The sequence below is a fragment of the Ornithodoros turicata genome, chromosome 8 (genome assembly GCF_037126465.1).
Source record: "Ornithodoros turicata isolate Travis chromosome 8, ASM3712646v1, whole genome shotgun sequence".
Taxonomy (NCBI): Eukaryota; Metazoa; Arthropoda; class Arachnida; order Ixodida; family Argasidae; genus Ornithodoros; species Ornithodoros turicata.
This window is the reverse complement of record NC_088208.1, coordinates 4,393,028-4,402,814: the sequence shown is the minus strand read 5'-3', so window position 1 is coordinate 4,402,814 and position 9,787 is coordinate 4,393,028. Positions and strand designations below refer to the sequence as shown.

The 9,787-nt window shown below is 50.5% G+C and overlaps 19 non-coding genes across 19 annotated transcripts; all 19 read left to right on the top strand.

Annotated features, from left to right (window-relative positions):
- The first annotated feature begins 1,807 nt into the window (after positions 1-1,807).
- Trnan-guu (transfer RNA asparagine (anticodon GUU)) lies at positions 1,808-1,882 on the top strand. Its single transcript has one exon. It is a non-coding gene; the product is annotated as a tRNA-Asn (tRNA).
- A 91-nt stretch (positions 1,883-1,973) lies between these two features.
- On the top strand, positions 1,974-2,047 carry Trnan-guu (transfer RNA asparagine (anticodon GUU)). Its single transcript has one exon. It is a non-coding gene; the product is annotated as a tRNA-Asn (tRNA).
- A 93-nt stretch (positions 2,048-2,140) lies between these two features.
- On the top strand, positions 2,141-2,214 carry Trnan-guu (transfer RNA asparagine (anticodon GUU)). Its single transcript has one exon. It is a non-coding gene; the product is annotated as a tRNA-Asn (tRNA).
- A 93-nt stretch (positions 2,215-2,307) lies between these two features.
- Positions 2,308-2,381, top strand: Trnan-guu (transfer RNA asparagine (anticodon GUU)). Its single transcript has one exon. It is a non-coding gene; the product is annotated as a tRNA-Asn (tRNA).
- Positions 2,382-2,474: 93 nt separating this feature from the next.
- On the top strand, positions 2,475-2,548 carry Trnan-guu (transfer RNA asparagine (anticodon GUU)). Its single transcript has one exon. It is a non-coding gene; the product is annotated as a tRNA-Asn (tRNA).
- A 93-nt stretch (positions 2,549-2,641) lies between these two features.
- Positions 2,642-2,715, top strand: Trnan-guu (transfer RNA asparagine (anticodon GUU)). The gene has a single exon. It is a non-coding gene; the product is annotated as a tRNA-Asn (tRNA).
- A 93-nt stretch (positions 2,716-2,808) lies between these two features.
- Positions 2,809-2,882, top strand: Trnan-guu (transfer RNA asparagine (anticodon GUU)). Its single transcript has one exon. It is a non-coding gene; the product is annotated as a tRNA-Asn (tRNA).
- A 93-nt stretch (positions 2,883-2,975) lies between these two features.
- Positions 2,976-3,049, top strand: Trnan-guu (transfer RNA asparagine (anticodon GUU)). Its single transcript has one exon. It is a non-coding gene; the product is annotated as a tRNA-Asn (tRNA).
- A 93-nt stretch (positions 3,050-3,142) lies between these two features.
- Positions 3,143-3,216, top strand: Trnan-guu (transfer RNA asparagine (anticodon GUU)). Its single transcript has one exon. It is a non-coding gene; the product is annotated as a tRNA-Asn (tRNA).
- Positions 3,217-3,309: 93 nt separating this feature from the next.
- On the top strand, positions 3,310-3,383 carry Trnan-guu (transfer RNA asparagine (anticodon GUU)). Its single transcript has one exon. It is a non-coding gene; the product is annotated as a tRNA-Asn (tRNA).
- A 93-nt stretch (positions 3,384-3,476) lies between these two features.
- Positions 3,477-3,550, top strand: Trnan-guu (transfer RNA asparagine (anticodon GUU)). Its single transcript has one exon. It is a non-coding gene; the product is annotated as a tRNA-Asn (tRNA).
- A 93-nt stretch (positions 3,551-3,643) lies between these two features.
- On the top strand, positions 3,644-3,717 carry Trnan-guu (transfer RNA asparagine (anticodon GUU)). The gene has a single exon. It is a non-coding gene; the product is annotated as a tRNA-Asn (tRNA).
- Positions 3,718-3,810: 93 nt separating this feature from the next.
- Positions 3,811-3,884, top strand: Trnan-guu (transfer RNA asparagine (anticodon GUU)). The gene has a single exon. It is a non-coding gene; the product is annotated as a tRNA-Asn (tRNA).
- A 95-nt stretch (positions 3,885-3,979) lies between these two features.
- On the top strand, positions 3,980-4,053 carry Trnan-guu (transfer RNA asparagine (anticodon GUU)). The gene has a single exon. It is a non-coding gene; the product is annotated as a tRNA-Asn (tRNA).
- A 93-nt stretch (positions 4,054-4,146) lies between these two features.
- On the top strand, positions 4,147-4,220 carry Trnan-guu (transfer RNA asparagine (anticodon GUU)). The gene has a single exon. It is a non-coding gene; the product is annotated as a tRNA-Asn (tRNA).
- Positions 4,221-4,313: 93 nt separating this feature from the next.
- Trnan-guu (transfer RNA asparagine (anticodon GUU)) lies at positions 4,314-4,387 on the top strand. The gene has a single exon. It is a non-coding gene; the product is annotated as a tRNA-Asn (tRNA).
- Positions 4,388-4,482: 95 nt separating this feature from the next.
- Trnan-guu (transfer RNA asparagine (anticodon GUU)) lies at positions 4,483-4,556 on the top strand. Its single transcript has one exon. It is a non-coding gene; the product is annotated as a tRNA-Asn (tRNA).
- Positions 4,557-4,649: 93 nt separating this feature from the next.
- On the top strand, positions 4,650-4,723 carry Trnan-guu (transfer RNA asparagine (anticodon GUU)). The gene has a single exon. It is a non-coding gene; the product is annotated as a tRNA-Asn (tRNA).
- A 95-nt stretch (positions 4,724-4,818) lies between these two features.
- Positions 4,819-4,892, top strand: Trnan-guu (transfer RNA asparagine (anticodon GUU)). The gene has a single exon. It is a non-coding gene; the product is annotated as a tRNA-Asn (tRNA).
- Positions 4,893-9,787: the final 4,895 nt, after the last annotated feature.

Below are 9,787 nucleotides of genomic sequence, written 5' to 3'. Positions count from 1 at the left end.
GAGCATTAAATGATATAGTACATTACTTTCCTCGCACAGTGAGACAGAAGCCACGAGTAGCCTCCGTGGCGCAATCGGATAGAGCGTTCGGCTGTTAACGAAAGGTTGGTGGTTTGAGCCCACCCGGGGGCGCTCAGTGGGATTGTTTTAGCAGAGAAACGAGCATTAAATGATATAGTACATTACTTTCCTCGCACAGTGAGACAGAAGCCACGAGTAGCCTCCGTGGCGCAATCGGATAGAGCGTTCGGCTGTTAACGAAAGGTTGGTGGTTTGAGCCCACCCGGGGGCGCTCAGTGGGATTGTTTTAGCAGAGAAACGAGCATTAAATGATATAGTACATTACTTTCCTCGCACAGTGAGACAGAAGCCACGAGTAGCCTCCGTGGCGCAATCGGATAGAGCGTTCGGCTGTTAACGAAAGGTTGGTGGTTTGAGCCCACCCGGGGGCGCTCAGTGGGATTGTTTTAGCAGAGAAACGAGCATTAAATGATATAGTACATTACTTTCCTCGCACAGTGAGACAGAAGCCACGAGTAGCCTCCGTGGCGCAATCGGATAGAGCGTTCGGCTGTTAACGAAAGGTTGGTGGTTTGAGCCCACCCGGGGGCGCTCAGTGGGATTGTTTTAGCAGAGAAACGAGCATTAAATGATATAGTACATTACTTTCCTCGCACAGTGAGACAGAAGCCACGAGTAGCCTCCGTGGCGCAATCGGATAGAGCGTTCGGCTGTTAACGAAAGGTTGGTGGTTTGAGCCCACCCGGGGGCGCTCAGTGGGATTGTTTTAGCAGAGAAACGAGCATTAAATGATATAGTACATTACTTTCCTCGCACAGTGAGACAGAAGCCACGAGTAGCCTCCGTGGCGCAATCGGATAGAGCGTTCGGCTGTTAACGAAAGGTTGGTGGTTTGAGCCCACCCGGGGGCGCTCAGTGGGATTGTTTTAGCAGAGAAACGAGCATTAAATGATATAGTACATTACTTTCCTCGCACAGTGAGACAGAAGCCACGAGTAGCCTCCGTGGCGCAATCGGATAGAGCGTTCGGCTGTTAACGAAAGGTTGGTGGTTTGAGCCCACCCGGGGGCGCTCAGTGGGATTGTTTTAGCAGAGAAACGAGCATTAAATGATATAGTACATTACTTTCCTCGCACAGTGAGACAGAAGACCCGGGCACGTGTAGCCTCCGTTGCAAAGTCCCTGAAACCGTTGACCACATCTTTCTTGATTGTACGGAAGCACAGTTTTTCTGGGACGACATACAGATTACAGTACTGAATAAACGCCTCTCCCTCTGAACCCACATACAATCAGATTCCTACCTTTACATCGAATGAAGATATACGCTACGATATTATCATGCTAATAGCTATGTATTGCTTGTGGAAGCTGCGTATGGCAGACAGAAATGAAGAGCCATTGGCGTCGCCCATGCAGTATTTTAAAGTAGAAATAACGCAGCTGAAGCTATGCTGCATGCAGCATTTGGAAGCACCACCGTGGTTAGAGCATCTGTGTGAATCGCTGTCCTCTATGTAAATTATTAATCTCTGTGTGGGACGTGTTTAACCTGTGCGTTGTGTACCATGTATTTTTTTCTATCGTGTGTGTATGTAAATTGTTACTCTCTGTATGTGACCTGTGTAACCTGTGTGTTGTGTACCATGTATTTTTTTGTATTCTGTGTATTTGGATGCTACGGTGTGCATCATTCATTCATCATACATCACTCATTAACACTGTACAGTCATAGCTTATTTTAATGTTTGTAAATAAACGTTATTACCTGGTGGAAAAAAAAGTAGCCTCCGTGGCGCAATCGGATAGCGCGTTCGGCTGTTAACCGAAAGGTTGGTGGTTCGATCCCACCCGGGGCGCTCAGTGGGATTGTTTTAGCAGAGAAACGAGCATTAAATGATATAGTACATTATTTTCCTCGCACAGTGAGACAGAAGACCCGGGCACGTGTAGCCTCCGTGGCGCAATCGGATAGCGCGTTCGGCTGTTAACCGAAAGGTTGGTGGTTCGAGCCCACCCGGGGGCGCTCAGTGGGATTGTTTTAGCAGAGAAACGAGCATTAAATGATATAGTACATTATTTGCCTCGCACAGTGAGACAGAAGACCCGGGCACGTGTAGCCTCCGTGGCGCAATCGGATAGCGCGTTCGGCTGTTAACCGAAAGGTTGGTGGTTCGAGCCCACCCGGGGGCGCTCAGTGGGATTGTTTTAGCAGAGAAACGAGCATTAAATGATATAGTACATTATTTTCCTCGCACAGTGAGACAGAAGACCCGGGCACGTGTAGCCTCCGTGGCGCAATCGGATAGCGCGTTCGGTTGTTAACCGAAAGGTTGGTGGTTCGAGCCCACCCGGGGGCGCTCAGTGGGATTGTTTTAGCAGAGAAACGAGCATTAAATGATATAGTACATTATTTTCCTCGCACAGTGAGACAGAAGACCCGGGCACGTGTAGCCTCCGTGGCGCAATCGGATAGCGCGTTCGGCTGTTAACCGAAAGGTTGGTGGTTAAAGCCCACCCGGGGGCGCTCAGTGGGATTGTTTTAGCAGAGAAACGAGCATTAAATGATATAGTACATTATTTTCCTCGCACAGTGAGACAGAAGACACGAGCACGTGTAGCCTCCGTGGCGCAATCGGATAGCGCGTTCGGCTGTTAACCGAAAGGTTGGTGGTTAAAGCCCACCCGGGGGCGCTCAGTGGGATTGTTTTAGCAGAGAAACGAGCATTAAATGATATAGTACATTATTTTCCTCGCACAGTGAGACAGAAGACACGAGCACGTGTAGCCTCCGTGGCGCAATCGGATAGCGCGTTCGGCTGTTAACCGAAAGGTTGGTGGTTAAAGCCCACCCGGGGGCGCTCAGTGGGATTGTTTTAGCAGAGAAACGAGCATTAAATGATATAGTACATTATTTTCCTCGCACAGTGAGACAGAAGACACGAGCACGTGTAGCCTCCGTGGCGCAATCGGATAGCGCGTTCGGCTGTTAACCGAAAGGTTGGTGGTTAAAGCCCACCCGGGGGCGCTCAGTGGGATTGTTTTAGCAGAGAAACGAGCATTAAATGATATAGTACATTATTTTCCTCGCACAGTGAGACAGAAGACCCGGGCACGTGTAGCCTCCGTGGCGCAATCGGATAGCGCGTTCGGCTGTTAACCGAAAGGTTGGTGGTTAAAGCCCACCCGGGGGCGCTCAGTGGGATTGTTTTAGCAGAGAAACGAGCATTAAATGATATAGTACATTATTTTCCTCGCACAGTGAGACAGAAGACACGAGCACGTGTAGCCTCCGTGGCGCAATCGGATAGCGCGTTCGGCTGTTAACCGAAAGGTTGGTGGTTAAAGCCCACCCGGGGGCGCTCAGTGAGATTGTTTTAGCAGAGAAACGAGCATTAAATGATATAGTACATTATTTTCCTCGCACAGTGAGACAGAAGACACGAGCACGTGTAGCCTCCGTGGCGCAATCGGATAGCGCGTTCGGCTGTTAACCGAAAGGTTGGTGGTTAAAGCCCACCCGGGGGCGCTCAGTGGGATTGTTTTAGCAGAGAAACGAGCATTAAGTGATATAGTACATTATTTTCCTCGCACAGTGAGACAGAAGACACGAGCACGTGTAGCCTCCGTGGCGCAATCGGATAGCGCGTTCGGCTGTTAACCGAAAGGTTGGTGGTTAAAGCCCACCCGGGGGCGCTCAGTGGGATTGTTTTAGCAGAGAAACGAGCATTAAATGATATAGTACATTATTTTCCTCGCACAGTGAGACAGAAGACACGAGCACGTGTAGCCTCCGTGGCGCAATCGGATAGCGCGTTCGGCTGTTAACCGAAAGGTTGGTGGTTCAAGCCCACCCGGGGGCGCGCTCAGCGGGATTGTTTTAGCAGAGAAACGAGCATTAAATGATATAGTACATTATTTTCCTCGCACAGTGAGACAGAAGACACGAGCACGTGCAGCCTCCGTGGCGCAATCGGATAGCGCGTTCGGCTGTTAACCGAAAGGTTGGTGGTTAAAGCCCACCCGGGGGCGCTCAGTGGGATTGTTTTAGCAGAGAAACGAGCATTAAGTGATATAGTACATTATTTTCCTCGCACAGTGAGACAGAAGACACGAGCACGTGTAGCCTCCGTGGCGCAATCGGATAGCGCGTTCGGCTGTTAACCGAAAGGTTGGTGGTTAAAGCCCACCCGGGGGCGCTCAGTGGGATTGTTTTAGCAGAGAAACGAGCATTAAATGATATAGTACATTATTTTCCTCGCACAGTGAGACAGAAGACACGAGCACGTGTAGCCTCCGTGGCGCAATCGGATAGCGCGTTCGGCTGTTAACCGAAAGGTTGGTGGTTCAAGCCCACCCGGGGGCGCGCTCAGCGGGATTGTTTTAGCAGAGAAACGAGCATTAAATGATATAGTACATTATTTTCCTCGCACAGTGAGACAGAAGACACGAGCACGTGCAGCCTCCGTGGCGCAATCGGATAGCGCGTTCGGCTGTTAACCGAAAGGTTGGTGGTTAAAGCCCACCCGGGGGCGCTCAGTGGGATTGTTTTAGCAGAGAAACGAGCATTAAATGATATAGTACATTATTTTCCTCGCACAGTGAGACAGAAGACACGAGCACGTGTAGCCTCCGTGGCGCAATCGGATAGCGCGTTCGGCTGTTAACCGAAAGGTTGGTGGTTCAAGCCCACCCGGGGGCGCGCTCAGCGGGATTGTTTTAGCAGAGAAACGAGCATTAAATGATATAGTACATTATTTTCCTCGCACAGTGAGACAGAAGACACGAGCACGTGCAGCCTCCGTGGCGCAATCGGATAGCGCGTTCGGCTGTTAACCGAAAGGTTGGTGGTTAAAGCCCACCCGGGGGCGCTCAGTGGGATTGTTTTAGCAGAGAAACGAGCATTAAATGATATAGTACATTATTTTCCTCGCACAGTGAGACAGAAGACACGAGCACGTGTAGCCTCCGTGGCGCAATCGGATAGCGCGTTCATTCCAGTTCCTGGCACCGAGGTGAACGGACGCGGAATGAGCTCCCTGCGAGCGGCGGCAACGGCTCCGAGCCGGGATGAAGTTAGGCCTAGTGCTTCCCAGACAGAGTACAAGACCATCCTACCTACTATTACGCCAGGTAACTTATCGCCTAACACGGTCATCATGCATGCGGATCCCTCCGCTAAACCGTACAAAGTGCTGGACTTCGATGCCCCACTGAGAGACGTGGTTGATAGACGAGAGATTTGTGCATTAGGGGCTTACCGCTATAACCACGTGTGGGCCATAACGTTCAGGAGCGAGATAGAGAAGGCGAAGCTGCTGAAGCAAAAGGAGATGCTTGTGAAAGACAAACGGTGCATCGTAATCGACCCAAACGCAAAAGAAATAACTCTGAAGCTTCACTGGGTCTCTACGATTTTAGCTGATGACGTAATCCGCAACGCTATGACAGAGTATGGTGACGTCCTGGACACGGCAAGAGAGACGTGGAAGTGCGCTGAATTTGCTGGCATAGAAACGACGACTCGGATAGTCAAGTTGCGGCTACGCGAAGGATCCACCGTCGACCAAATTCCATACATGATCCATATCAGGGGCGACCCGTTACTTGTTTCGGTGCCGGGGAAGCCGCCATTGTGCCTGCGGTGCAAACAGGTAGGGCACATACGCAATCAGTGTACGGCGACATGGTGCAAGAAATGTAAATCGTTTGGTCATGACCCAGAAGACTGTGTGCAAATCTACGCCAGCAAGACTCGGGGGCAAGGTAGCGACACGATTACAGAAAATCTAATGGACCAGGAAGAAGCGGATAAAACTGAAGATAGTACCCAGGAAAACAGGGACGTTGAAAAAGTTCCATCCCAAGAAGAAGGCACGAGCAAGAAGCGAACACAGATACCAAATGAGGAATGTGATAACAAAGACACAGAAGATAGCGACGCAGATATGGCCGAAGTAGAGGAAAATTCAATGAAAAGGAAAAGAGAGTCAGAGAGGCATGCCACCACTGTAAAGGACTATCTAAGAGAGCAGAGAAAGGACGCAAGGTTTGAAAGTAGATGGAAGAAAGGGGACGCCCCGATGCCGGTGGTCCCGCTGGAGGAAGCTGGTGCATCACAGCTGAACGACCTTCACTTCACGGCCACCCAGTAACCAGCGGTCGCTTTCCAAACTCGTTCCATGTCAAGAAAAAAAATAAGAGTGGCAACTTTTAACACGTTCAGTCTGATTCGGCAAAACAGAAAGCACTGGCTCATGGAAATGATAAAGGAACACAAACTAGACATTATCTGCCTCCAGGAAACGAAGATCTCTACCGCGGAACAAGAAAAGGACCTTGTTAATTTCTTTAAACGTAACTACTACTGCTACCACTCCGCAGGCACTGGTCACAGTGCGGGGACAGCGATATTTGTGAAGAAGGACAGTATCGTCACCGTCGTCGACACCATCCTTGACCAAACCGGCCGATTTACCTGTGTCGATCTCCTCATCGCCAACCAGTTAGCGCGAGTAATTTGTGTCTACGCGCCAAATATAAGGGACGACAGGAAAATGTTCTTCTCTGAGCTGAGAGCTTTCGTGGACACACCGGCAAAAGTTGTATTCTGTGGCGACTTCAATATGGTAACCAGCAAGTATGACTGCAGCTACCCCTTCAGGAGGGACGCTAGTGTGACGGAATTCAAGAAGCTGGTGACAGATTTCAGTTTGGTCGACGTTGCTGCGGTAGGAACGGAACCCAGTCAGCGGTACACTCACTGGCAAGGTGCGTCCCATGCAAGACTCGACAGAATCTATTTCTCCGCTGACTGGGACAAGACGGCCTGCAACTACACCGTCACGCCGGTACCTTTCTCGGACCACGGACTTGTCAGCGTCGACATCGATCTCAGCGCTCAGGCCACAAGTTGCATCATGAAGGCAAGGTCTTATTCGTGGAAGCTCAACGAAAGTATCCTGGAAGAAGAGACTTTCTGCCAGGAAGTGGAAAACATGATCACAGAATACAAGAGCGGAAACAGTATCAACGCCGTTACGTGGGAGATCTTCAAGACAAACTTCAAAAACAAAGCAATATCCTATAGTCAGTCAAGAAGCTTCAAGGAGAGGGAACAGGCCCGGTCACTTACCAAAGACCTCCGTGTGTTAGTCGCAGAGGAAGACCACACCCCTGGACGGTATACACAGGAAATTGGAGAAGTGAAAAAGCAGCTTCTTGAAATTTTGGAAAAACGATACAAGGGTGCAGCAATTCGGAGCCGGCTAAACACGGTGTCGCGTGAGGAAACGCCCAGCAAAGTATTCCTCCTACGGGAAAGAGAAAGGGGATCGTTCAACGCCATTACAGGTTTGAACAGTCCAGACGGCACTGCGACATCGCAAGAGGAAATCGAAGGACTGTTCTACGAGAAGTTCCGCGGTCTGTTCTCGTCATCAACTGGGACAAAGGTTACCGATGCTATAAGCGGCCTCGATTTGCCGGCAGTAAAGACAGAAGTAGCAGAAGCAGCGAACGGCGAAATAACAACGGGGGAGATAGAGAGAGTTATCCGAAAGCTGGGAAGAAACAAAGCTCCGGGCCCGGATGGAATTGGATCAGCATTCTATAAAAGGTTCGCTACCTTGCTCTCCCCAATCTTGAAGTTGGTGTTCGACGACATCGCTTCGAGAAAGTTGCTCCCGCCATCAATGCGTCAATCCTTCACCGTCCTTATCCCTAAAAAGAACCCCAAGAACAGCGAAGCTCCAACAGTTAACGATTTTCGACCAATCAGCCTTCTCTGCGCTGATTACAAGATATTTGCCAAGGTTCTCAATAACAGATTAGAGGGTTGCCTGCGGACTGCCATTGGTCAGCATCAAGTCTACGGAGTCAAGGGCAGGTCGATCGCACGAAACTTACACGTGATGCGGGCGGTGTGCGAGGCTGCCGAAACACTACCTGCCCGGCTGTGCGTTCTCCAGGTTGACCTGCGGCAGGCGTTCGATAGAGTCAGTCACCAGTACCTCTGGGCGATTCTTGAAAAACTGAAGGTCGGGAGCTCCCTAATGGCCTCGATAAAGCTCTGCTACGAAGACATCAGCACCAGATTAGTAGTGAACGGGAGGTTAAGCAAACCCATACCGATTCATTCATCAGTGAGGCAGGGGTGTCCACTTTCACCGCTTCTGTTCGCCGCATACCTGGAACCGCTATGTCGCATGATCAGTTCCAACGAAAGTATTCAAGGGCTCAAGATAGGCGCGGAAAGCATCAAGCTTCTCGCGTATGCCGATGACGTAACCGTAGTGTGCACCACTGTTGAGGGAGTCCAACAAGCACTAGACACCATTCAGGAGTTCTCGAAGCACTCCGGAGCAGAGCTCAACCTCAGCAAGACATTAGGCAGCTGGCTTGGACCGTGGGAAGAAACTCCAACCAATCTTCTTGGCTTGCAGTGGACAAACAAGGTTGACAAGTACCTCGGAGTCGAGTTCGACTTAAGAAAGCAAACAGCACACGTATGGAACCCCAAATTGAACCGGCTCAGGCACTCGCTGACTCCCTGGCACGGACGGTTCCTCACGCTCTTCAACAAGGCGTATGTATGCAATTCCTGCTTGTACCCAGCAGTGCTGTATACCGCCCAATGCACGAAATACAACAATGCAGTGGTCAACAAGTTCCACCGACTGTGTGCCACCTTTGTGTGGAATTCTCCAATGGAAAAGATGCGACGATCGAACCTCTTCTTGAGCCCAAGCAAAGGTGGATTTGGACTTGTGAACCTCGACATTAAGCTCAAAGTACAGAGGTTCCTCTACTTCAGGGACCAGGGCGATCCATTCCTCAGAAGCTGCACACAGACACTTGGAGCACACCACCTCCATAGGTGGACAGTGCCACTCGAAAATCCGGCAAGGGCAAAGGAGACCCGGGCGTTCTACAGGGAGATCGGAGCGGCTATTGCCTTCTTTGAAATGCGTTTCTCTTGGGACTACCTCAGCAAGGTTAAGCGGAGAAAGCTCTACTGGGATACTGTAGACAGCGTGACACCAGAACCGCTCTATCGGAAGTTCCCTCTCACAACAGAAGCCCAGAACGTCTTCAAAAGGCTACGCAAGCTCTGCGTACCATCCGGCGCGAAGGACCTCTTCACAAGGTTCCACTGCGAAGTGTTGCCGGTCAAAGTCTGGCTGCAGAGAAAAGGATTCTTTGTCCCGTGGTCAGTGAGGTGTGACCTGTGCAGCGCTGAAGAAGACCTGTTTCATGTGTTTGTAAACTGCAAACGAGCTCGAGATTTTTGGGAGCAGTTCAGAGCGTGCACTGGTCTGGACATCAACATTGACTGGTTTTCGCTAAAATTCCTCGTGTTCGACGGCTGCGAAGACAACAACACGTCGGCCGCTCTGGTGGTCATCGGTCTCCACTCCTTATGGCGGTACAGGATGGCCATTTCTGAAGGCAAAGCCAAGCCGAAGACACCATGGAACCACTTCCTCACCAGCCTTGAATGGGTGCTCACGGTGGTGACAGCACGGGAAGACGATATCACTTGCAGCGGACTCAGGAGCCTGCTGCACACCATCACAGCAAGGAACAAGAACGCCAGCTGGTGAAAGACAGCGATGTGAAGGCACCTGCTTCGAGCAACAAGAGGGTACGGAAGAGTACCACGGTGAAGACGCCGCAGACCAAGCTGAACACGAACAAAATTAGGAAACGGCACACCCTACTAACTTACAGAATGGCGAAGTAGCCATTGAGGTTTTATGTACGT